Below are 27,383 nucleotides of genomic sequence, written 5' to 3'. Positions count from 1 at the left end.
CCAGGACAGTCTTAAATGAAACCTGGTAGCCTTCTGAAAGCTCTGACAACATCAGAAAGCAACAGTTTGACTGTTTCCATCTGTACTTATTTGTTGCTGGATTCCTTTTATAGATGCGCCTCATACAGATTATGTATGAAATGCCATTTTCCTGCTTTTGTTGTAGGTGCAGTGGGCTCCATGGTAAGGGGCTCTTCAGGGAATTTCATGGTCCAGTGGGCAAGCCTATTCTGACAGAGCTGTTAATCCTGGTAACAGCAGCAGAAGACACATATCAAAACTTAACAATTAACTATACATACATTGAAAGGAGATACAGAAGTTCTAAAACAATCTGTGGTGGGGAACAGGAGGGGCATTTGCTGTTGGTATATCTGCTGTGCTTTCTCCAGAGCTGGAGGCTGTTAGTGATGTGCTGATGCCATTTCCTGCACCTTGGGAGCTCATGAAATAATTAAAATGAGTTCCATATGGTGAAAAAGAAGCTATCACTGAATTTTCCTCGTGGCAGGGCAATGTAGTTGCTTGACTGCCACTGTCAGGATGGGCTATTTGCTGTGAAGATGAGCACTCTTTCCTATTTCTCCTCCTATGAATTTGTTTAAAATATTTTTGGGCTGTTTACAGACAGAAATCCACAATTTTTTGTTGCGGTTCAACCCAGCAGTAGCTCAGCACCATACAGTAGTTTTCTCCCTCTCCCAGTGGGGTGGAAGAGAGAATTGGAGAAAAAATAAACCAGTAGAACTCATGGGTTGAAATAAAAACTACTTTTAGTAAGACAGAGGAAGAGGAAAAAAGGTCATAGTAATGATAATTATATACATACATATACAAAGCTAGTGATGCACAAGCAATTGCTCATCACCGACTGACTGATATCAGCCTAGCCCATCCCCACATAGTGGCTGCCCACCCAGCCAATTCCTTTTGTATTTCAGGTTTTTCCACTGTCATATCGTTTGGAATGTATCTTCAGCCAATTTAGGCCAGCTGTTCTGAATCTGTCCCCTCCCAGCTCCTTGTGCCCCTCCAGTCCTCTCACTGGCAGGACAGTATGAGAAGCTGAAATGCCTTGGCTCTGTGCACTGCTGCTCAGCAGCAACTGAAACATTAGTGTGCTGTTAAGTGTTTTTTCTCCTAAAGCTAAAATATAGCATCATACTAAATGGTACGAAAGAAAAATCAGATCTCTCCCAGCTGATGTGAAGACACCTTTATGTCCCATCAGCATCACATCTACTGCAGGCATGCCATATTTTTCCAATTTGTTGGTATTCTGGTGCTGTCAATCAAAACTGGCCTGCCACCATAAATCTCCAGTACACTGCAGGAGAATTGTAAGTAAGAATTAAGTTTTAGTAAGCCTGATAAAATTTTTGTTCTGTGCAACTTTAACTTTGTTAGACTAAACTTTGTATTTCGAATGTATGTTCTAATCAAATGTTGGAAAAAGGAACTTAAAGTCTGCTGTGGAAGGGAACTATGCACTGAGCTGAATAACAATGAGAGGAGATAAACATTAAAGTAAGTTCTTCAGTTAGCAATGCTTCCTATTAGTGAATGCTAATGTGTCTCTTCAGACACTAGCAGCCACGGTTGCATTTATATGCAATTTTTGGCAAAGCACACATGGAAGTAGTGGTTACATTTCTAATGGCAGGTGGGACAGTGATGCTTCTTTATCCTTTGCTTTCTATAGAATGTTGAGTGTTTTCTTTTGTGGAGATTATAAAGTAAGACCTGTGCTCCCTAATGAATCCCAGCTGCTCTCTCAGAAGGCAGCTGCCCTTTCTGCTCAACTAATGTTGTGAGGACCATTAGTTCATGTAAGGGTGTTGTTAATTCAGATCTTCCTGATTTGGGGTTATGCAGGATGAGAAAAAACTCTAAGGTATAAACAGTGTGGTTCTGCTCCTGCAAATACTGGGAGGAGGCAACCATCTGACCAGAAATACTGATCACTCATTTTTACAGGATTATGTGTGTTTATAGTATAATACTGTACTGACTGTACTTAACTATAATACATTGCAAATGCTGTAGTTTTATCCATTGTATTCCCAATAAAAAGAATCCTGGTTATCATCATTTGTTTTCCTACAGATGTTGGTTACGAATTAATTACAAGAGGAACATCAATATATTTCTGGGAACACACACAGTTTCTTGAATACATGAGACTTTTCCAACAGAACTGATCGACAGTGGGTGAAACATAATGCTCAGGAGTCAAGAAAATAAAACATCTCAGTGCATTCACTGAGAATTTTTTTGTGGTTCTGCTCTAAGCTGCTCCTTGCATTCCCGTGGTAGATCACTGTAACAACCCCATCCTCTAGCTAAGTAGTGAATTATATATCTTATTTCCACAAGGTTTGTAGGTGAACGAAGTGTGAGAGGCTGTCTGGATGTTTTTGAGGTAGTTCTTCATGGGCAGAAAACCATCAGGAGAAAACTTCAGAAACTTCACTTACGAGAGAAGCCTGAGGGTGAAGCTGATGGGTGGTCAAGAAAGACAAATGATTCTGACATAAGGTGCTCAATTACTGCTTGAGCAGTAATTATTTGCTTACTTACTTGTATAGACTAAACACTAAAAGGATTTAATGGGAGAAGAGAAGACTTGTAAAATGGCAACCAGCACTAGGAGGAAATGGAGTGTGGAAGATCAGGATTCTAGGGTCACTGTTTTAAATAGAGGGAAAATATGACTAGACTTGAGGTTTTAAAAGATGAAATTGCAGCAGCTTAAGCATAATATGCCTTCGAGGTGTAGATGGAATGGCAGAATGAATAGTGAAGTCATTAGAGATATCTAAGGATAAAAAATAGTAAAATCTGGAAAAAGTCTCAAAGTGCAGAGGGGTAGTTGAAATTTTTAATTAAGTGGAGAGTAATTTAGAAATTCTAGGACAATTATAATCAAAAATTTGTGACAGCAGATTTTTTTCTCATCTGTAGTGGTGCAGTTGGGTCACAAAATTCCTGAAGCTGATCCTCCATGAAAAATAGTCTCATTATGGAAAATAATTTTATCTGTCAGCAATTGTGACAAATATAAATGAAATTATTTCAAAGATCTAAAGGCTGTTTGAAGAGATCATATCATTAAGACTGTTGTGAGAAGAGCTGTCAGAATCTGCGGTGTATAAAAACAAAATACAGCTTATCTGAAGTACTTCATCAGGTTATTTAATTTAAATGCACACAAGCTGATTTCAAATGTATCTAAAGGTGCAGTGTATTTGGGAATGGGATTCTAACATTGCATCACATTATCACCTTGGTTAGAAATTATTTCTTTACAGAAAAGCTTTCCTAGGAGAAAGCAAAAATCAGCTTCTCAGTTGTAGTTATCTCATCCTGACAGCCAGCACTGTCAGTGCAAAGTAAGTTGTGTTACTTGATTAACAAAGCGTGGTGAACTACTGAGAGTGCTGTACACAGAGATATGGATCATAAGAGAAGCAGCAGGACCCATTCTGCTCCTGTTGGCATCCAGATAGTTTAACACCTTTCAGGTCATTAGAGCTTGACTAATGAAAGATGATAATCTGGTATGTTTTATTTTACAATGAGACTCAAAGAGTACAGAGAATTACGTACTTACACTATTTATTGTGTTTTTTGTGGCCAATATCCAATTTTCTTTCCCCAGCAAAGAAAGTTCCTTCATTCCTAAGGAACTCATATCATTTCATGTGCTTAACTTGATGGTTGCTCCTGGCTAAATGACATGCAGGCTGCTGCAAAAAGGCAAAACTGATTTGGTGTTCCTACTAAATTTAAAATGATGTGATGACTTAGAGGTAATTTTCTCTTCTGGAGAAGAAAATATAAATTTGTGTGGCATGTAAGAGAAATTATCTAGGAAAATACCTGAATGGTGTTCACTCTTGCTGAAAACAAATGGAAGACCTGGGCTACCTTGGAGTCTTTGATGAGATAGGGGAGCATCTTTGCAAGTCAGCTGAATGTGGTAGGATGGAGAGGAGGATGAGGAGGAGAAGATTTTAGATGCCATCTTAATATAAAAAAAACTCTTAATGTCTTCATCTGTCTTTGTGAATTCCTGTAGCGGCGTTGTCTTTTAGGAATGCTGTTACTATTTTTATATGCTTTTTATTTTAATTTGGTTTGACTTACATTATATATAGTCAGCTTTTGATATGTGAAAAAACCTATAGTCACAGACTCTTAAACTTTTTGTATTTTATGTTTTCTGAGGGGTTTTTACCACTTGCAGAGAGTGACATCCTTTCAAACCAAAAGGACATGACTCTCTGAATATATCTGCGTTTAACTGTGAATTGCATCCTACTTCTGATAAAGTTGTCTTATTTCTTTTATAGTTTCTTTTGTGTATTCCTGTTTCTGTCTCTATTAACCATTAGTCTCTAATTTTCATGAAATGTTTTAGACCTTTATCATTATCATCCTGTTAGAACTTAAAAAAAATATTTTTTTTTGTATACAACTGGTGGATAAAGTATGCACAAGATCATTGTGTAGTAGATTGAAATGAAAACAGATTAAAGCACAGAAAGAACATATGCTAGAGTTACATAACATAATGAAAAACAAAATAAAACAGAGAAATATATTCTACCAAAAAAAAAAAAAAAAAAAAAAAACAACTTACAGAAATATATAAGAATCCTCTTTTAATGTTGCTTCCTAAATATCTATTGGCTTAGGGTTAAAACTTGAGATAGCTATCTTTTTTCACCCTGGCTCCCATCTATAGCTCTGTTCCAGGTATTCTAGATACTAAATGTGCTTTTTGGACCAGGAATAGCTTCCTTAGTTGTTTTCAGTTGTGTTAATGCAGAGAAAGGTCCACTGTTAAGGTCTCATACAGATGTTTTTGTATGTATTTATACTTTTGAAATAAGATGCTAAAAGAAAATACTAGACAAACAGAACTTGTCTTAGATACAGCCATACGTATTTTCCTCTCTTTTCTCTATTTTATCTAATGGAACTTTGTAACATCAAACCACTTGAGCTCTGCTTGTATTTATTGATTGCAGTAAAAATGACACATGATAAAATGTGTGCTTATAAGCTTTGTTTGCTAATTAGGGAATTAAACATATGTTACAATAGTTTACTGAGTTCTGCCAAACCAGATTTCTGCACTTTTTCAAAGTGCTGCCTGCCTGACCCTCTCTAGAAAGTAGAATCTCATCAGAGTGCCTCTCTTGGTCAAGCCTAACAGGAGTATTGCTAAAAATACAGTGAATTCTGTTCTCTAGATATTCTGGCAGATGGTATTATGATGGCCTCGAACTTCATAGTGTTTAATATGGTAAATAAGGTATCATATTCAGGTAGGTTTATTTGAGGCCCGATATTCAGAAATGTTCAGTAGTCCTGAATAAGTGTAGGAGACTCACCTGGTAAGTCTGCCGTTTTCACTTTGGGAAAGCTGACATTTTATTTTAGCTCTTGTCTGATCTCTAAATCTCCAGGTTCCTGACATTCTGCATCAATCTTTACACCTTTTACATCATTAATTTTCCCTTCCTAGTTGGACTATGTGATCCTATTTTTTTACAGCGTTCTTCTTTTAGTGCCTGGTCACTTTTCAGTTTGCATTCGTTTCCTTGGGTTCCATCATATGTCATACTCTTCTGTATGCACACTTTAATTTCAAGCCCCATTTGCTTTAACCATTGATCAGTCGTGTGGTACTTCAGGTATGAACTATAGCACCCATATAGCCACCACGAGCATTTTCATAACAAAGTGATTTTATTTCACTTAGACTCTCCTCAAAAACTGTTTTTTTAATTACCTGTAGGTGTATTTACTGTTTGCAACCTTTACTTTCACCTGCTTTGTAACTTCTGTGTATCCAGCCAGTTAGGATGCGTTGCTCTTGGTCTAATGATGCAGTTTGAATCTGGGATCATCAATGCAAAAAGTCTGAAAATATATGCTACAGTGAAGTACTGAGAATCAAAGATGCATCTAGTTCAAAACAAGAGAAGATAAATGAGGATTTTCTCAGTGATTGCATGCTAGAAAAGAATTTGATGTAGTTACAGTTTTGATGCAAGAGAGCTCATTATGATTAAAAAATAAATAAATAAATATACTACTTAGGTTTGGAGAATCAAGGGGGTTCATAATTTACCTGCAGATATCAAATTATTTATACTGACAGAAAACTTAAGTACCAGTCATCAATATTACTTCTGTACCTCCCATAACAAATCACAAATAATTACGTTTGATTGGAAAATAGTTCCCAAGCATGTTATAAATTACAGTGGAGTTAAGTAAACAACAAAAGGATATGTGAACAAACTTATCTTTTCAGAAGTTGTTTTTCTAGAATGCTGTTGATTCCCACAGGAGAAGATTATTTGGCTTGTAGACAGTAGCTTCTGTTGTTGTCACATACCTGTGTTTCAGACACTGCTTTGTACTGACAGAAGTTAGAAAGCTTAACTAGAAGTTAGAAATGGCAACAGAAACCTCGTTTTGTTCCTGTCGAGCAGAAGCCTTTGGAGCAGCGTCTTATCAGTTTGTTTGACTCTGTATTTTAGTAACAGTGCAGAATACTGAGACAGATTTTGATTTATCTCTGAATTCTCTGAGTTCTGGTGAATTATCTATGAATTCCATGTTTTTCCTGCTTTTAGAAATGGGGAGCTCTAGCTGCCAGCTGCACAGGGGATGTTTTAGGCAGACAACTGAGTTTGGATTTAATGTAATCCTCATTCACAGACTGCTGCTTCCTTTGCTATAGAAAACATAGTTCCATAGATACAGATTATACTCAAATCTATGACTCAGTTAAACAGATAGTTTTTCTTTTATATGATAGCTCTATGGCAAAAACCTGTATTTTTCTTTTGACTGCAAGGCCAGCTTCTAGTAAATGTGATCTCACCAGCAAATGCAGACAAAAATTGCAATATTGAGATTTCTCAGTTTAATTCCCTCTAAAAATGGAACAGTTTCTTCTTTAAATCCTGGCGTAAAGCTTTTACCTGTGAATTCTGACATACTGAAGTACAGAGAAACCAGGGAACTGTTCCTTCAATCCACTCCATACAGATTCCATTACCATAAGTTAATATATCAGTTAGTTTTTGAAGTGCAAAACACTTACAATCTTTTCTCCCTTGAGTTACATATCAAATTAATTATAAATAAGTTGTTTTCTTCAAATTTGTTAATGTTCAGCTTCCATTCTAAGGCATTTTGACTTATAGCCTATTTAAACAGCTTTAACTTCTGTCTCATAAATCTATAAGTAAAAATGTCATTTCCCCATTCCAAACTTAAATTTTGAGACATGCGCTTTAAAGTCTATAAGTTCTTGAATATCCATATTGTATACTCTTAGTCAGCAGAGACAAGCATCACGTTTGAAATAAATACTGTGTTTATCTGCAAATCAATACACACCAATAATTTCTGACTCTGGAGACTTAATTATTCTTTCAGAAAACAGTCAAAAAGCACAAATACAAAGACTAAAGTTAATGTTTCAAACCACGTTTGTTTTGCTTGCTAATTTAAATCTAAAGTACATTTTAATACAGTTGCACAAACAGTTATGATTGGCTTGAGGGCCAATGTTTAGAATCATTCTAAAGAGGAAGTGAACTTCTGAAAGTACGATTTTTTGTGCTGGGTCACCAGCATGGCTGACAAAAGGGCATGTAGAAGGAGAACTCTTTTTGATGCTTGGTTCTTTGTTATCTTTTGCAGCCAGCTTAATCTACCACTTTTCAAGGGCTGCTAATATGGTTACTAAGATATAGGGATGTAGTTTGCCCCCAGAGTCAAGTATGCAGCCCATGGTGCATTTTATCAGCTGCAGGCTCATCTTCCTGAAAAATTCATGTGCTAAAAAATAATCACAATGAAAAGACTGTGTGCTCTGGTTATCTCTTCCTGTGAGAGGGAGGGAATGAATTTTGCATCTTCTGTAAACAATGGCATGGACAAGATTGCTTTACGGGTCCACTCAGATTCAAGCTGGCCAGCTGGCAGACGTGTCCTTATGGCACCAACAACAGATACAGCTATTTGTTTCTGCTGTTGTCCACAGAGGGTTGGTGTGCTTGGGTTTCTTTCAAAGCTTTTCCTAACTAAGAAACAATGTTCTGTGCTACAAAATAGAAAAATTAGATATTTATCAAATGTCAGTTGGAGAACACAGATACCCATATGAATTTGTACCACAAGTAATCCCAGGGCCATTTTCTCAAATAAAGGCTCAGTCTTTCTCTGTGTTTTATCAGAACTAGTCAGTTTTTTCTACCACTTTGTTCAATAAACTGCACTTACAGACTGCAACTTAAAGATAAGAGTTTAAAGTGTAAATGGAAAAAGGTGTATCTGTGTGAGTTGTTTATTAAACTATAGCAGATAAAGACAAATACATTTGTGGAGCTCTTTTGGATTATTTTTCTTCTAGGTATGCATTTTGAACCCTGCTGCAGTGTTTAACCAACAATTTAGGTAGATCTGCTTTAGAAATGGAGAAAAATTTATCTTTCGACAGCCATTTCTATGCAATAATTTAACAAACTAAACAATGTTATTTCATCCTGTCAATTATCTGGGACAGTTCCAAAGGGAACCTTTTAAAAGGCAGAGCATTGCATTGTGGCAACAGAATAATTTTGAATAAAATCTTTCAACACACTTCTATATAAAAACTTATATGTTTAGCAGTCTGAAGATTTTTCAACCAGAAAAATAATACTAGAGCAGAAAAATAAGTGACTGCACATAAGAAAAGTTGCTGACAACTCCCAAGTTTTCTGTATTTTATTCTTGGAGGTGTTACCCAGGCTTACCCTGCCAAATCCAAGTTTATACAATGTGAAGCATGAATATATGATACGCAGCAAGTATTTTGCTAGCTTCACTTTTGCGTTGTGTAAGTAATTATTGCTAGCTAGACTTGGGTGAATAGCTAGGAGCTGGGGATAAATTCAATAAGGGAAATCCAGATACTGGAACTTCATATTTGGTGTGAGCTCCAGCTGCTGAGTGCTGGTTTGCAGAATGTTCTTTGCGAGTCCTCACTGAAGTCGTTAATATCACATCAGTATTCATGCAACAGCTGAATAAACGTCTCCAGTCTAGAGCTCTGCCTTGAAGTGATATTTTTCAGGATGTTCTTAATGCATATTCATTGCACCTGCTCAGATTTTCATGAACGGACAAAATACCAGTTCTTTCTTATTTGGGATATAAGCTATCATTTAAATGTGAGAGAACTGCTCTTTTATGTTTTGAGAGTGTGTTTATTGGAGAACAGACTCAATAACACACTGTGCCAAAAATCAGATCACGATTATAATATTTCCCTCTCTACGTTGGGTTTCCTCTCTGGGCTGCCTCTCTGGGTTTATATGGCCTTCCTCCTTTTTTGCCTTGTCTCTAGGGCACAATAGCTTCCTTCTCCTATCTGTCTTTTTTTAAGTAGGGATTTCACTGTCCCATGCTTTTGTAAAATGTATAGCACAAATGAAAATGAATTAGTAAATAATCTTCACATGATCTTAAAAAGGAACATGGTTTACTTTACACAGCAAATGTCATCTTCTGATCAAGGTAAAAGAGAATAATTGAACTGTAGTGTAAAGGAGGATGTCCCAGATTTAGTTCTGGGGGTTTGTGGTGATGTAGTTGGACTGGGTATTTGGGCTGATCTACAAACAATGGCCTTGGGAGAGCAACAAAGTCTTGGAAGTAAGGCTGAATATATAGAAATATATATAGAAATAGAAATATATTCAGATGCAGGATTTCCAGGAGAGTCCTAAAATATACAGGGAGATTTTGATATAGGAACATTAATATTGTAAAAGGTTAGAAGAAAACCCTGCAAAGGCATATTGAGAGGCATTGCAAAGGAATGATAAGGGCAAAATTCTGTGTGGAAAGTATGTACTCATGTAAAATGAAATGATACGGGGAAAGATGTTTAGTATCATCTGTTGACATGCACTGAGAGATGGAGTAGAGTTTAGTAACGAATAGCTCCGGGTTATCAAAGTGTGGTTTTGCATAAATTAACTTTCTTCATTCTTGAGTAATCCATAATGAATCAAAATAACTACAATGGCTCAAAACTTCTGTAACCAGTGTGTACTTTATATGAAGAGCTAGTGGACGTACTGCATTCAGGTCTTGAAAGGTAAATATGAAGCAGCAATGCAAGCAGTGGAATAAACACCAAATCAAATAGTTAAGCAAATTATTCCAAAGTATGGAACAAAGGATTCTGGTATTTGTGTTACAGAAGTTGACTATATGCAAATTATTAGTAACAGCAGGGATTTTTCTTTTTTAGCGTGGCTCTGAAACGCGTAGAAAGAGAGGAGTTCCTGCTGTTGTTAATTAAAAACATGTCTTCAAATGCACAAAAACGAAAAGTTGCAAAAGGAGGTTTAAGCTGTACTCTGGTAAGTTATATTAATGAATATAATAATTCACTGCAAAATAGCATTTTTATCCCTATGCTAGTTGCACAATGGCTTTACGTACTTAATAATTTTCACTACAGCTTCATCAGCCCTCAAAGAGAACAGCACGTATTTTCTCTTAGTTAATTAAAGCTAGCAATATAATATCAATGACTTCATCTATGTGTTTGTGCCAGTACACTATGAAAGTAATTGTAACAAATCCAATGTTGGGCTTAACTTTTTGAGTGCCTGATGCCCAAAATGAAATTGAATGCCTGTGTTAGGCACATGGGCTTCTGAAATGCCTGAGGGGTAGCTGGGAGCCCCAGGATGGTGTCTGAGGGAAGTAAAGGCTTCAGTTAGCCAATTTAACGTTCTTTGTTGGTAACCTGAGACTGCTTTCTGGAACTGGGATGTGCCTACTTTTTTGGTTACTATTTTTTCATTTGTACAGGAGGACATTCGTATCAAAGATCTCAGTGGGGCTCTTTATTTTCTTGGAAAGGGCAATTGTGTTTTGAGAATATTATGGAAAATCTTTCTTCTTTATGACAATCACAAGAAACAGTGGTCCTTACTCTAAGAGAGCTAATCATTAGCTGTTTCTCAATTAAGCACCTAATTACCAATGTTTTCCAGCGTGGGGGTAGAATTGTTTCCCCTGCTGCTCTTGAAGTGACACTCTTTTACTGGAAAAATATTTGAGATCTGTGAGCCAAACAGAATCTCAAGAGGCTTAATTCTGCAGATGGAATGATGGAGCTTATCTAGGAAGTAGCAAACATTAGGACCTGGCTTCCGCTCCCTGAGTTTTATCAGGTGTGGGACAGACAATGCTCCTGTCACTCTAGGTAGCCTGGTGGCTGGACAGCTCAGAGAATAAAGAGTTGTGGGTATGTTGTGAGCCTTGATACCAGATTTTCCTGTGCTTTGATAGTCTTATGTGAAATATAGATATCACCATTGTCACAACCATCTCTAGAAGACAATGACTGTAACTTCAGTATGTCATGCTCTGGTCCTGATGGTACAGTCAGCCCTCTCAGTCCGTACTCGTTGGATTGGTAAATTGGGTAGTTTGCTTGTACTGCTGGCTCTACCCCTGCAGCTCTCTGGATCAGGAGGAGATCTCTGTGCCTTGCAAAAGCTTACAGCTATCAGGAAAGTGGCCATTCACAGATATCCACGCTGCAATGCTGTTTTGGCAGTGAGGTGTTTGTTTTTAATGAGAATTCTAGAAGCATTTTTCTCAATCCCACAAAACTTTTCTTTTAGGTTAAGTTTTTACTGGGGATATCTCATTCCCATTAAAAAATTATCTCTTTGTGATGTGTGTGGCAAAAAGCAGCTTATTTTCACTTTGGTGTCACTGTGATTCCAAAACACGTTTTTCCAGTTGTAGATTTCTGTATATTAATCTTTATAATATTTTAAATGAGAAATAAGTTTATGGTTGGACATATTCCTCTAAGGACTGATTATCATGATAATGAATAAAATAATTTTATTTAGCTAATTGTTATTCTGTTGAAAGTCATAATTAAAATTTAGTCTCCTACCAGCAATTACTCCTCAGAACTCATGTTTTATTCAGTCTGTAAATCTACTGTGTCATTCATAGTGCTGTTATACCTGTGACATTGTAATGGCAAGAGTGAAAATCAAATCAACATTCTGCTGTCAGAAAAAGAGCAGTAGATATCAAAGTAATGAATATAGAGTGAACATATATGCAAATGGCCTAGGAGAGCAAATAAATTCTTGGCATTTCTCATTTTGAGCATAGATCAAGCTAAATTTCATCATGTGAAAGAAGCTTATGTGGTTCATCTGCCCTGGCTGTAACCTCATAAGGAATGATTTAAGAAGCGTTTCATATTCTTGCTAAAAAAAAATAGGTAATGATTAATAGATGTCTAACCTGGCAAGAATAGATAAAGGACAGTGATGGCAGAAAGATTCCTTTCTATTAGATGATGTGATGACTAGACTCACAAATAGGGAAACAGGGAGGGTGGAACTTTTTGGCTCTACTCTGTTCCTTGCAGTTGCAGCCAATAAGACATGGGGCATTTTTTCCAGGAGGGTGGGTGGGTGATGACCCAGTTTCCCTAGAAAAACATTTGGAGACCTGAACTTGGTAGTGAGTCTGTAGGTCTCACTGATGTGCTACTCTCTGGTAATCTGTATTTCTTGGGGCAGACATGCCTTGTGCCATGGACATGCCCTGCTGCCTGGAACCAAAGATGTGTCATAGTGCTGGAGGAACAGTGAGTGTTGGGGGAAATGCGTGCTCAAGTCTTCTACTGCACGAAGTCAGACACACAGGTGTGTGCACCTGGACTAAGGCCCTGGGCAGTATACCTAGGCTGAATATAGATAGACATAATCTGCATGTCTTGGCTTTGTTTGTTTGATTGTTTGTTTGTTTGTTTTGTTCTTGTGTATTGAAAATATACATTCACTTTTCAAATACTTCCTTCACTGACTTTTCTCTGATGCAACTTCCTGGAATGATTTTTGTTGTATTTGTGCCTCATCTTTTTTGAAGCTGGCCTTTGAAATTGTAAGGGGTACATTTTGCTCAGAACAACTCAAATGATGACATCTAAGAATGGTATTTTGAGAGCAAATTCAAAATATTCTGTCTTTTAAAAGCCTGTATATGACATGCTGCAAAAAAAATCATATGGGCTGTGTCAATTATTGGTTTGATTCCACAGGAAGCCACCTTTGCTTATCTGAGTGAAAACCCAACTTAGATATGTGGTATTTTTAAGAATTCAGATAGGTAGTTTGCAATATGAAATGACATGTAGAAATAAGCATTGGTACAAAAAAGGGAAAAAGATGAAAACACTTGCATAAGCAAAAAATATGTTATGGAAGGTCAGAATTTTGTTCTCCATGGATGTCAAAAGATGAGATGAATAATATCCTTTGTGCAAAGAATATCTCACCAGAGGCATAAAACAGATGTCAAGTATGTGCTGGGAAGATCTGGGTTATCTAAAGCATATTTGGGTTGAGAGATTATATACTTTGTATACCAGCACTTCCTAGCCTTGAGGCCTTTGAAATATCACTGTCAGTAAAAACTCTGAAACCATGAATTATGGAAAAAATGTTTGAAGGAAAATAGCACAATGATATAATATTTAGATATGCATCTCTGTAAGGAAATAAGTAAAATATGTGTGAATAAAAGTAAGATATGAATGCTTAAAAAAATGTAGATAAAAATTATTTGGACTACACTAGCCAAGATCCTTGGATTTTTTAGAAAAAATATTTGATCATCTATCTGTGATTAACCAGATTAGTGTCAGAGGATTGATTTCCTAGTTGATATGCTCTATGACTTCTTTAAATTGAACTAGAAGAAAATCAAAATCTGTATTTATATTTGTATCAATAATACATTATATACGTATCAAAAGCAACTTTTTTGTAATTCCTCTCTGGACTGGAATACAACAAATATTCTTGGGCATTTGCACCATAGAGCTGGCTAGGAGGATTCTTTTGTGGCTGAGAACAGAAACTGCAACAGAATACAGAGGAAAATAGTAACAACAGATGTAGAAGTAGAAATGGACAAGATTGAGGTGAGAGGTTTTTTTATTATTATTATTATTTTTCCAAGATGGCTTAAGTATTTTAAAAGCTTATGGAAGAGGATTGTGTGAGAGATGACAAAGGTCTGGAGAGCACTGAAGCATGACCTGCAAAGTGAGCAGCACAGAAAGCTCTGGTGAAATGGAGAGTAACAGCAGTGTACCAGGGGGAGGAACAGGAAACCTGAACAGAGGATGGAAAGAGGTATCAGCTGACTTTCCTAGCCTTCACTTACAAGGCTTGAATAGGTGAAGTCAGCTTTTGCTTGGAATTGATAAATTCTGGCCTGCTCAGTAGAGCCTGAGCTGGTGTTATTCATAGCAGTGCTTGTGCAGAACAAACAACCTGTTCTTCAGGAGATTCAATCAAATGTCTGTGCTCTCATTCTTTCAATTCAGTGTTATCCAACAAGTTTAGGTCTCTCTCTTTAACGTTAATTTTGGTAAGAATGGTAAGAATTTTAAATGGGAGCTGAAAAAAGACCCCAGCTTTTTTTGTAGACTAGAATGTCTTCCATGAATCTAAATTAAAATCACTTAAACAAATGGATTCTCTAATTTCTGTAGCATTAGTTCAAAGAAATCACAACACAGGGATTAGTACTCAGCAGACTTCTTATTTTATTATATAAAATAATTGCCTTTTAAATAGTTTCCAAATTAACATTTTAATATCCCCCTGGGCTTACACATTTTAGAAACATAATATAACTCAGTACTTAATACAGCAGAACCCTATTTCCATTTCTACTAAATTAGTCTCCTGTATAAATTTAAATCATTTTTAGTGCAAGCAGCAGTAGTTTTTCTTTTCCAAGTCTTATACTAGAAGCAAAAACTGAACATTTTCATCAGATGCGATTTATTAGTTGAAGAGCTTAATTTCTTTGTATTTCTTGGTAAGGTATTTGTGAAAAATAGTCTCTTATGTTTCATGTGTTTGTATTTTATTATATTTCATCAGGGAAAAATATAAGACAATATATGCAGCTCAATTTTCTGGTGACTTTTGCATATTAAAAGCCATGGATAACAACAATTATGTATAAAATTCATTTTTATCTGTTAAAATTTTTGATTTCTGGCTTATTATATTAAATATAGATATGTTCGGGGGTTTTTTTTATACTTTCACATAATTTTTTTCAGTAGTGCATCTTCTGATAGTAAGAAAACCTTTCCTCTTTTCTCATTGTGTTTATCTCACACTCAGGCCTGAAGCAAATTTATCACTCTGTCACACTAACAAAACCAGCTAACGTAGCAAGAACTTTAAACTAGAATCAAGATGGTAGGTGGGAAAAGATTTTGTATTTGCAAGGTACACATCAAGCAGGACGCAAAAAGGTGAAGGAAGTAAAGGAGAGGTATCATATGGGTGCAGTAGCTCATGAGCCAGCTGTCTCAGCTGTCTGTTGGCCCCCAGAACACAGCTGGAGAACATGGCATGCTGAGGCTCGCAGTGAAGCTAACAACTGGGATGGTAGTTGGAAAGAAGGTACTCAGGAAGGACAGGTAAGGCAAACAGGGACGTTGCCATATGTTACATGAAGTCAGACCCTTCCTGAGATGCAAAACAACTTACTGGTTACTGGTAATGGTTAAAGCGAATGTTTTAAAGCTGCGCAGCAGCCGTTTCTACACACAGTACCTTGACCAAAGCGATATCTGGGAGTTGGCAGAGTGAAAAACATGAATAAAACCAAGTATGAATATTTGTCATGACCTGTGTTTCTTGACCCTCTGGCACAACAGCTCAGGCCTTGGCACTGGGTGCACCTGAGCTTTACTGCCTGTGCTCTGCCCATGGAAAATCCTGCATGAGAGCACTCTCAAATAGTATTTATTTTGTTCCCTAAAGAACTTCTACAAATGTTTCCTTGCTGATTTTCCATGTGTAAAATCCCATCTCTGAAATCAAAGGCAATTTCCTATTAATTCTATTAAGGCCCAGAAAACTCTCTGGTACAGATGTCTGCATCTCCTGTGAAGTAGTAAAACAGTAGTAAAACTACTGTAGTAAAAGTAAAACAGTCCAGTAGTAAAATATTTCTCCATAGTCATTGCAATTGCAAAGTAGACGACCTTAATTCTGCAGTGATCGAAAACAGTTAAAAATAGAGTTTATTGTCCTGTCTATTGAAACTGTTGTTAGTGTGATTCAAGATGCTGGAAGAATATTAAAGAGAGACTACTAAATTAGCTCCACTGGAGGAAAAAAAAAAAAAAAAAAAGAAACCATTAACAGAATATTCAGAACTCTTTGTTTACTCCTTCAAAGTAGGAGGCTGAAAATTGCCTTATTTGAAAGAATCTTGAAAAATGTGTGTAGGGAGCAGAGAATGTTACAATGCATGTTTATGTGAATTGAAGGGGCACGTGCATGGTGGTAAGGAGGGTTGTTGACTGATTGTGAATATCAGGCTGCAAAACTTTGAGCTGCAAACTCAGCCATTGATGCTGGTAAGAAAGAGTGGCGGATTTCTAAAGCGGGCTCTTGCAAGAAAATGCAAAAATTGCAAAGTATGTATTTTTCTTGTAACAGTAAGATGTGTAAAGCTTGAGAATTTTTGGCTCCAAACTGGACATCACCTACTTAGTAAGTAAAACTACTTCAGAAAAGCTGTATTGATTTGAAAGTCACAAGTTGCATATTGAGGAGGTTTACAAGAATCTTAATCCTATCATTTGTCAGTGGAGGCAGATACAGCCCTGCAAATATAAGTAGATTTATTTAGAAAAATCCAACCCAGTAAATCAAACCAAAGCACTTTTCTTTTTAAGAGGTGGATATGAGGTTAACTGTAGCTGCCTTCAAATGTTGGGAAAACTCATAGTAAATAAATAAAAACCTCTGAGGTTTTCAAGGGAGTTTAACTGCTAGTTAGAAGACCTTAGCTATATAGTTCCCTCATCTAATTTATTCTCATGCACTTTTTGTTCAGAATTTTGCAGAGCAACCCATGGCATTTGTAGGCTGTGATAACTGGTTGGTTTGTTGTTGTTTTTGGTTTTTTTTTGTAATCATGATAACAGGGGTAGGTGCATTCAGGCTGCTGTAGCTCTTTGTGATGGAGTGATGAGAAACCAAAACATCTGCCTCTCATTAAGCCAAGTCCTGACTCATTCTGGGGTGGATATAATCTCTTAAAGCATTCCAATATGGTAAGAGCATTGACAGTTAATTCAGAGAAGAGGACGAGAAACAGAATGTCAGAGGAAGGGAAAAAATAGGTGAATGAGAAATTGATGTTGGGGACTCACTACACAGGAGACTGCACCAGTCTGAGGGGTAAGAGAACGTAAAACAGTAATGAAGCTTAAAAGACTCTGAGGTTAGATTACAACAGATAGTGCTCCTACACTCTTAAAATAATTAGTCTGTACTTTTCCTTATCTATACATTTCTCCTGCACACATTAATTATGTAATATTCCTGATCTGATAGGAAGCAGTTTTATTACAGAGTTCCTTGAGAATGAGCAAAATGCATATAGCTGAGTATATACTTATCTCTCTTTGGGAGGACAGTTGTTTCCTGAAAGAAAGGAAAGGGACTCTAACTGGCCATAATCTGATCCTTCCACTTTGTGATGATGTGCTATGGAACTCTCTCAGATCAATCTAAAAGCTATCTAGAATTCAAGTTAGAAAATACAGTTTTGATACAGAGGTAAAAATGCTGTGGTTCCCATCCTCCCTTTTGTAAACTCTCATTTGTCTAAGTAATCCTAAAGCTTATTCTATGTATTTTTTGTTAATCACTGCAGAGGTTACTTCACCATTTGGAAAGCTAAGATGAATCCCAGCTCATATGTTACTTATTAAAATTGACATATGCTGTGATGACTACCCAAAGACAGCCTTGTGACCATCACATCCCAAGTCAGTCTTGGTGACAGAAAAGAAACTCCTGTCTGTTCAGTGTGACAGACACAGCTGGGAACTTGGATTATCTCAGTGGAAGGCAGATCCCTGTACTGCTTTTGTGCTATCAGCTACAGAAACTGTTGAAAACTGAGCTTGTTATCCCTGTAGGCCATCTAATCTCCTAACTTCCTATGATCAACCCCACTTTGAATCCTCTAAAATGTTACACGCCTTGTTAGTCTTTAATACTTTTTCAGCCTTGAGTGACTCTTGAAGTTAGTACTGTGTGGGTTTGTGCACTGGTATGAGAGGTGACAGACCTGACAGCTGCAGTAAGAAGAAAATGAGCTATCAATACTTTATAGTTCCCTATGTTTCTTGTAGCTGTGTCTGAAAGCTCTTGGATGAAAGTCTTTATGGAGAAAACACTTCATCACTTTATGTACACGATACCATCACTTATTTTCAGATTTTCTTGTAATTTTATAACGATTCTGGGAATTTAATAGATATTAAAAAATAGGAAGTGCTTATTAGATGATAATATATCTACTTCTTTCTTTTGGTGAGGCAGTATGATTATGAAATACAAGGAATAGATATATATTGTGTTTATGTATATATCTACAGATTTTTAAAAAATAGTTTTACTTATGGATCTATCATTTAGTCCCTATCTCATGTAGTCCAGTTATAATAATATTTTCCTGTTTATCTCTGACTTTGGAAAATATTCTCAAGTAATTCAATCAGAACTAGACTATTGATCATTGATAGAAATCATCCCATTTCATGTTGAATACTTCAGGTTAACCAAGTATAAAAACATTGCTTTTTCTATTCCCTTTGGGAAATACATTATAAAAGACTTTCCAAATGCAGAGCTCACAGTGATTAGTTTTATCAGTGAAGTAATAAAGAGTCTTGCTGATGTAGTATGCTGAAACTATGCTGCTCTGGTGTGACTACAGGAGCTGGCTTTAAGTATTAGCACAGTCTTGGTTTTTACATAGGCTTAACATGGATTTGTGTCCCATATTTACCTCTCATTGATAAGTAATGAACTGATGCATGCTGCTAAGCACTGCTTCTTATCTAGGTAAATATTGCAAACTTATGTGTGAACTTAAAGGAAATCAATGCTGTAATGGCATGCAGAGTCAGTGGATGACATGTGGCATGAGTTATTATTTAAACTGATGTAGAATAATATCACAGATTGTACAGCAGTGGAAGTATGCTAGTGCTCATGCAGTTGTAACTGGTAAGAAAAGAGACGTTAGGAACAATGTATCACACTGTATATATATATACATATATATATAACCCTGTGTAGTTTAGAAACTCTAAGTGGAAGTGAGGACAAGTTCAAAAAAAAATTTCTCCTCTTCCCCCCTGCCAAGAAATTGTTTACTGACAATTGCCTATTTAATTTTTGTCAAGGCAAAGGGATTTATTTTAACTGTAAAGTAAAAATACACAGAGATGTAAACTGCTTTTGTTCTGCTGCTTCATTCTCTGTGCTTGGAGAACAGCAGATACTTTGAGTGTTCATTTTGTAGCCGCAGAAGAGGTAATTTATGTTGTCTATCTGGGATTCTGTAGGGATTCCAGAATGAATATTTTAAAAGATACATTTTTTTAAATTTATTTTTATTTTTATTTTTTTTAATAACAGATTTTGTAATTCTCAGTCTCATCTATCTGGTCAGTAAAATAGCAGGTAAAGTACTATGGAACTTCTCAAGACTTTCTTATTTCTGTTAGAAGAAGAGAATGATGATGTGGTTTTTTTATTCGTTGGCAGACCACACAAGTTACATTAAAGCAAAGCAATCTTGTCTGTAAATTAACCATGGTGTGATTTGTGTGTGTTCTGCTTCTGGCCCATAACTTTTGTCACGGACAGGACTAACAAGCTGTGCTCACAAGTAGGCATTCATGTTGTACAGTGGAATACTTTTTAAAAAATCGGTTTTATTGCTGCCTTTCTGGTACCTATTCCTGCTGCATAAAATATCACAGACCTTGAAAGTATCCATGGAGCTACTATGTGCTTGAAAACATTTTTTTGTAGTACAACAGAATACATTCAATATCACTGATGATCCCTGAATATTAATACCAACATTGGGATCAACAAGCATGATAAACATAAATGAGTGTCTTTTACATTGTTGAACGCAGTGGAAATCTGCACAGCACTTTATCTTTGAATTTCAGTTGCATTTCTTTCCCACTGCATGTGTTAAACTTTATTGCTGAAATAATTTAGCTTTCTCATGCAGAAAACTATTCTGATTTGTACATAGCAGCACTTTTCTCCATAACAAACAAGATGTGACTAATTTCAGTAGTAATGTATTTAATGTAATGTATTGAACTCATTGAGTATTTTTAGTACATTCCCATCAAAAGAAGATGAAGTGCATTTCGTAAAGCTATCTGTTTCTTCAGAAGCCAACTTTTCATTTTCTTCTTCCATTTCTGGTCTGGCTTTTTTTGGCTGCTTTGATGCAGATCATGAATCAGGACTCCTTTTCCCTGGAGAAACCAGAACTTCTCCTGTTAAAAAAAAAAAAAAAAAAAAAAAAAAAAAAAAAAAGTGAATGAATTAGATGAGAAATGTCCTGAAGCTACTAAATGTCCAGATCACAGAAATAAATGGAAACATTTCTTAAGAGGCAATTAGATGATGGCTAATTAGATAATTGTCAGAGGTCTGGCATAGAGAAGGAGGCTAGGGGAAGGCAGAGGATTTTGGTGGATTTCCAATCCTTTGTACTCATCTCTTTTTGTGTTGGTGTGAGAACTGAGGAAGTTCCCAGTCTTTTCTACACTATTTGGTGGCAGAAGTCCTCAATGGCTGTTGCAAATTTTCATCTGGCCCAACCCTTCATTGCAGCACAAGCCCATGGGTGCCCCTGTTCATGGAGACCTCACTGTGAGAGAGATAGAAAGGAGCCAGAGCAGTGAATGAAACTTCTTCCCCACTTTCATCAAATCTTCTATAGACAAGTTGTTCTGCAAAAATTTTGCACAGAATATTCATCTAAGTTGCAATGGCATTGCATCTCGTCCTCTGTATAACATCACTATCGTTCACAATTAGGGTCAGTTTTTGCCTCTTAAGTTTTGGCCAACCTCTCTACAGTAACAAGGCTGAAACTGTGTAACAGAACTATCTGTGAGAATACAAGGTTTTCACAGCATCCTAACACAGTTCTGCTTGGCTAAAGTGTGCAGTATGGTACTTTCCTGTCTTCTTGTAACCTCCCTATTTAAATTGTTTTATTTACATCAGTGAAAGTAGTGAAGCAGACATTTTTATAGATAATTTATAATTTTATAGAGGAACTTCTGAGAACTAACAGGGCAATTATTTCTAATCTCAATGCTAAATGCATAGGAAAGCAAGAATGTTTTCAATATTATATTTAACTAATTAGTGGTGTTTTTAAAATGCAAAATCAAATTGTGGACTTGATATTTCTTAAGCCAAATTATATTAGCTTTCTGTTTTCCATATTGCATTCACTGGATGAATATATTATAAGAAAATAAAGGGATAAAAGACAATTATTTCCTTATAGGAGCTAAATGGGGGCTTTGTAATTTCAAACCATTTTCATGCCATTGTTTCTGTACTGGAGTATCCATGCTCCCTGCATGTTGCTAACCAAATATCCAAAAGATCTCAAGTTTGCTATGTTTTTTTGGTTCCCATGTTTCCCTTTTGTTATTTCCTTCTCTATTTGGATAAAAAATTGGATCATTTAAAGAGGCAGTTTGTACCATGAATATACCTATATACCTGTAGTGGATGTACAACTTCTACATATGAGGGTAGTCTTACAGCAAAGCCATGTAATATTATTTTACTAGATAACCACGGCCTTAATGACAGTCTCCAATAATTAAATATATTTAAAAATCAATCTTTAGAATTTTGTGTGACTCTTACTCATTTTGGAAACACATACCATCAAGCATTTCTATAAAGCAGTTGCAGTGTTTTGTCATTGTGCTGTTTAAGTGGTAGGATTACCAAAATATCAGTGCTGTTTGTACTTGTTGGGTGAAGTTTTTTATAACAGTCATTGTGAAGTAGATGTTCACTTAATTGATCTGATTTTGTCTTTTCCTTACAATCATTGTTGGAATACTAGATTCACTGGATGAATCTCTGCTGTTGTAACAGAGACCTGCAGAAACCCTGATTAGATCAGCCAAAGGTGCAAAGTTGTCTGAAACATGAGGGAAGGTATCCAGCTGAGTTCTGTTAAATCTTATCCATGCTTTAAATAACAGCTCCTCTAGAAGAGCAGAATGAAGATAGTACAGCTGCCTTCTCTTTCCTTGCGGAAAGTAAAAATAAGCATACAGTGAACATAATTTTCTGGAATTAACAAGACCACACAACTGCAGAATTAATGACATATTGTCATTTTGACTGAGTAGATACAAGTCTAAAAGCCAAATATTTATTCAGTCCAGTATGTCAGTTTATGAAAATGTATTGATCTTTCACTTCTAAAAAGATTCTTTCACATCTGAAAGCATTTTTAAGCTTTTTATTTCTTTTTTGTTTTTTTTTTTTTTTGTAACTTACTTGACTAGTTTTATGTGAAAGATCACATAAAAGAAACAGTGGTCTTCATCAGTAATATTAACAGAAAAAATAATCTGGGAATCATAAACATATTTCAGGAAGTAAAAGCCATTCTACCCTATTAGAAATACTGTGGCATGAGAAAGGATCTGGCAAGGCAGCCAAAATGGTTGCCAAAGAGTGAGAGTGGGGGATGAGAGGCCTATTTGGCAGAATGATTAGGAAACACGTATGGGAATGGTATTGACTTGCTTTAAAGTCATGCCAAGCCCACACTTTAGTGGCAATAACTACTTAAGGGACTAAAATCAGTAAAGATGGATATACATTTGTATTTTTAGTGCATTGCAAAGATTGCTACTTTAGCGCAGTGTTTCTTATGCTATTTCTATTTTTTAATTTGCGTGAGCCTTCCTCATTTAAAAAAAAAAATCAGCCCTCTCCCTTCCTACTGCTTTAATTTTTGAAATAAGTTCTGAGTGTCCTATATTCCAGAACATGAATAATTTTGCACAGAAGGACTATTCCCCATGTATCTGACCTTCTCCCTTCTCGCTCCGTGAGAAACATGATTTTAAAATACAAGAACTGTTCTTTAGCAAGCTGTGAAGAGGATTTGATGATGCAGTGATTTTCCATATCTTCTGAGAATGCTCTACTTGGAGTGTTTTCTCCTGAAGGAAGCAAAAAATAATGTGGAAAACAGTCCCCAGTTCCATACTTACATCATCTCAGTGATCTCCAAACTTACCTCAATGGTGTTCTCCCAGAGATGCTGCACTGACGCTGTTTGGCAAAGGGCCTACCATAAAACCCATGTTCCTGCCATAAAGGGGGGGCAAGGAGCAAATGGGCTCTATCAGCAGTATTTGCACTATCAATCTGATAACAGATTCTCTTCTCTATGTCTCACTGTAGTAGATATATTTCACCATTTGACATGTCTTTCTGCAGGTGGTGCTAGCTAGTAAAATGTCTGAATAGAGAGCTAAAAACTACGTTTGACTTCTCATGAAACTGAAGTGTGAAGCAGTGGGCATAAAAAGATACTGTAAATTTTTACTACGCTGCAGTTTCTGTATTTACACAGTAAGACTGGCTACACAGAGGAGTTATCTGATTAATGTTACTACTATGGTACAATCTTAAGCCTACATGCAAGAACACTGTGGGAGAAGGGAGGGAACGTTAAGATGAGTTTTTTATTCAGGTCTTCCTCAAGCAGGCCCAAGTGATCAAGGGGAGTGCAGGTTTCATGATGTACACTGCAACAAAATCTTGAGTTGTATTTCAAAGGGGAGGAAGAATGCTATGGAGTGTGCTATAATGCACTGCTACTTGTGGATCTCCTCCAGATTATCTTGCTTCGAAATAGGCAAGTCCTTTGCAGCAGACTAGCCATAACTTGGCCAAGGCAGCTATTAGGAGGAATAGCCGTCAAGAAATACAGTATTTAAAGACCTCTGACTAGCAGTTACAGATTTCACACTGGCTAATTAACTCAATAGAAAAAAATGGAGATTGAAGATGGTCAGGAATGGCTGGAAACACTAACCAAACTCTTCACAAAACTGTTATCTCCAATTCTGTGAAAAGAACAACTTTTCAGTTCAAGTCTACTCATTGAAAGCCATTGCTGAAGCTGCTTTTTTGCAGCTTTTTGAGGAAAGAATGACATAAATATAGTGCATCTGAGCAGGATGGAACTAGAAGGATGCAAGGAACTCTAGATATGGTATCCTCTTTTGTTATGTTTCGGCATTTTGTTTGGTTGCTTTTGTTGGCCCATAGCTGACTGTTTTCATGCTAACATGCTTACTTTCAGTAAAATGTGTCTGCAGTACTGAGAGCTAAGCTTAGGGATGGAACTCTGGCGCAGCTGTGCCTAAAGCTCCTGGATCACTCAATGGCTTCTCTTGAGAATCTTTTCATACCGCTGTAATTTTGAAACAAGGAGGCATATCAAGCCAAGTAGTTCTGACTGGCATCCCCCTGTGCTGACATCTAGATACTTCTGGCAGTAATTGGAGATTTCAGGCTGAGCTGAGGACTGTAGCTGACCTTGAGTGATTGCTTGTGTTTTTTAGAGAGGCACAGCTGAAGTTTCCTGCTGTCAGTTGGACTGCAGCAGTGCTGGCTGCCTTTTGCTTTCTCCAGGTCCTAGCACAGGCTTTGGTGATTGCTCTGAAATTGCATGAGCAGTTCTCAATATCACCTTATAGGCAGGGCACAGTTGAGCAGTTAATTCCCTCAGGCAGTATAGCTGGCCACATTTCTCCAGAAAGATCAACCAGAGAGATCCCAAATGGAAAAAAGTCTTCATCCTGCCTGAACAAGGAGGGGTAAATTCCAACTTGAGAGTTATAGAGGAATCAAAAAAGCTAAGCAGCCTCATGAGACTGTGGAAAGCAAACACAAATTCAATGCAAGTATGAACTAAGCACATCCATTACAGAAATGTGTCATTCTAGTAAACAGAAGCAAAACTTGATCTCATTTTCTTGCCATCAGCACTATGCAGAAATCACACTGTAGTGGCCAGAAATCAGTTTTGGAATAATGGCTGGTAGGAAGGTAGCCTAGGACATGCAGCAGTATGACTAAGCTTTCCAAACAGAAATAATGTATGTGGGTATTGCACCTAATAACAAATGCACTGAGTTTCCTCAGACAAGATCTTCAGCTGGGGCAAGGCCAGTTCTGCACTATGGCTAATAGGCAAACCTACTCTCTGCAATAGCTTTCCCAGGCTAATTTGAGGGGTTGGAGCACAGGCCTTACGAGGAGCGGCTGAACAAGTTGGAATTGTTCAGTCTGCAGAAGAGGAGGCTCAGGGAGACCTTATTGCTCTCTATAACTACCTGAAGGGAGGTTGTAGTGAGCTGGGGTCGGCCTCTTCTCTCATGTAGTGATAGGACTAGAGGAAATGGCTTCAAACTGTGCCAGGGGAGTTTTAGGCTGGATGTTAGGAAATACTACTTCTCTGAAAGAGTGGTCAGGCAGTGGAATGGGCTGCCCAGGGAGGTCATGGAGTCACTGACCCTGGAGGTGTTCAAGGAATGTTTGGACATTGTGTTGAGGAGCATGGTTTAGTGAGAACTATTGGTGATAGGTGAATGGTTGGACTAGATGATCTTGTAGGTCTTTTCCAACCTTGGTGATTTTATGATTTCCCTGGTTGATTTGCCAGACTGATCCTATGGACCTGCCTTAACATTTCCTGTCTAACATTTGATTATTACACACACAGCTATATTCACAGAAAACCTGAGTGTGCAATATTTCAAGTCTTTCACACTCTGTAATGTGGGATTTCTCACATCTCAGACTGTAGCTTAAGGATGAGATACATGGAAATTTTCCAGACTGCCAGGTGTGGGGTCACAGTGTTAGCTGTCACAGCTGCCAACGTTCATCTATGACTGCAGTTTATAGATTTAGACAAAAAAAATCTTAAAAAAAAAGATTTTGGATCAGATTTCATAGCTTTTATATCTGAACAGCTGTTAGCTAAATTTGAGATTTGCCTCACGCTGGTATTAAAACCAACCAAAAAGCAAGAAAACACTTCCGTCACTCCAGGGCAGCCCTGAACCGCAGAGCCCAGGCGCCCTTTAAGCAAATGATGTTAAAGCAGTTTTTCCATTGGAGCTATATAACATAAGTTAGGTTGGTGTCTTCATCCTCAAAGTCTTGAATATGTAGTATTGACACATGTTCACAAGACAGCCAGTCACACGGAGAGACCTAGAAGTGCTTCCAAGCCTGGCAGCCCATGCCTTGCCTTTCACTTTCTTTGTTCTTTCCTATGCTGGCCATCCCATGCTCTAATTTGTTCTGGGAGATTTATATTACTGTTTATCTCCCACCCCCATCTGTGTGATTCTCTTTCTCCTAGAAACACGTGGAAGGATGCACAGCCTAAAGGTGCAATCTCTCCCAGGCTTTGGTATCAGCACATGCCAGGCACACGGTGACTTCTCACTCACCTACGGACACATTACATTTGGTCAGAAGAACAGAGCAATATCATATCAAGAACAAATGACTGCCGAAGTTAGATATTTTGCTGCAGTTCCATTTATTTTTTAAGTATAAAGGCTTGTTCTTGTTCCCAAGCAATTATCTATGCCTCTTAACTGAGCCTTTCTCAGGGATAGTTCTGTCTCAATACTTTCTCCTCTTCTCAACACTGTGTTAGCCATGTGCTTGGGAAATGTGGTGTTGTAAGCTTCTCAATGTTTTAACTTTTCCACTGAATACAGTTCTCTTTTTAACCAGATGAAAGGTGGCTGTTTATTTCCAAAACTTCAGGGACTGACATAGCCCTTAACGATTCCTGTTCTTTCCTGGGGTCTGTTACCTGAAACAGATGGTAGAGGAGAGGAGGAGTCCTGCAGGATGCTTTCCCTGAGGAAAGCAATTGTCTTTAGTGACAGTTGGGCAAATATCAATTTGTGATTCCTGAGACACTTCTATATTAAAAAATAATAATAAAAAAATCTTATTTGGAACAACTACAACTTCTCAAACTTTCCTGCAGAACAGCAGATGAAACTTCTGCTCAGAATTTTTAAATCAGCTTTAGAATTTTAAAATCCAGCATGAAATCTGTACAGATACTTTTACCTCTATATTCTCACACAGGGGAAAAAAAAAAAAAAAAAAGACAAAGTGTGAAAACTCATGCTAAGAACTAAAAAAATAAAAAAAGCTTCTCTGATAGTTACAGAGTCAGAAACATAATTTCATGCTGAGTATGAAAAATATGGTTGAATAAACATGAGCTCTGCTCTATACAGCAGAGCTTCTGGATATTGTTCCCAAAATCAT

Source organism: Tympanuchus pallidicinctus, unplaced genomic scaffold (assembly GCF_026119805.1).
Source record: "Tympanuchus pallidicinctus isolate F22 unplaced genomic scaffold, pur_lepc_1.0 scaffold16, whole genome shotgun sequence".
NCBI lineage: Eukaryota > Metazoa > Chordata > Aves > Galliformes > Phasianidae > Tympanuchus > Tympanuchus pallidicinctus.
The sequence above is the reverse complement of the archived record's forward strand: the minus strand, read 5'-3'. Positions refer to the sequence as shown.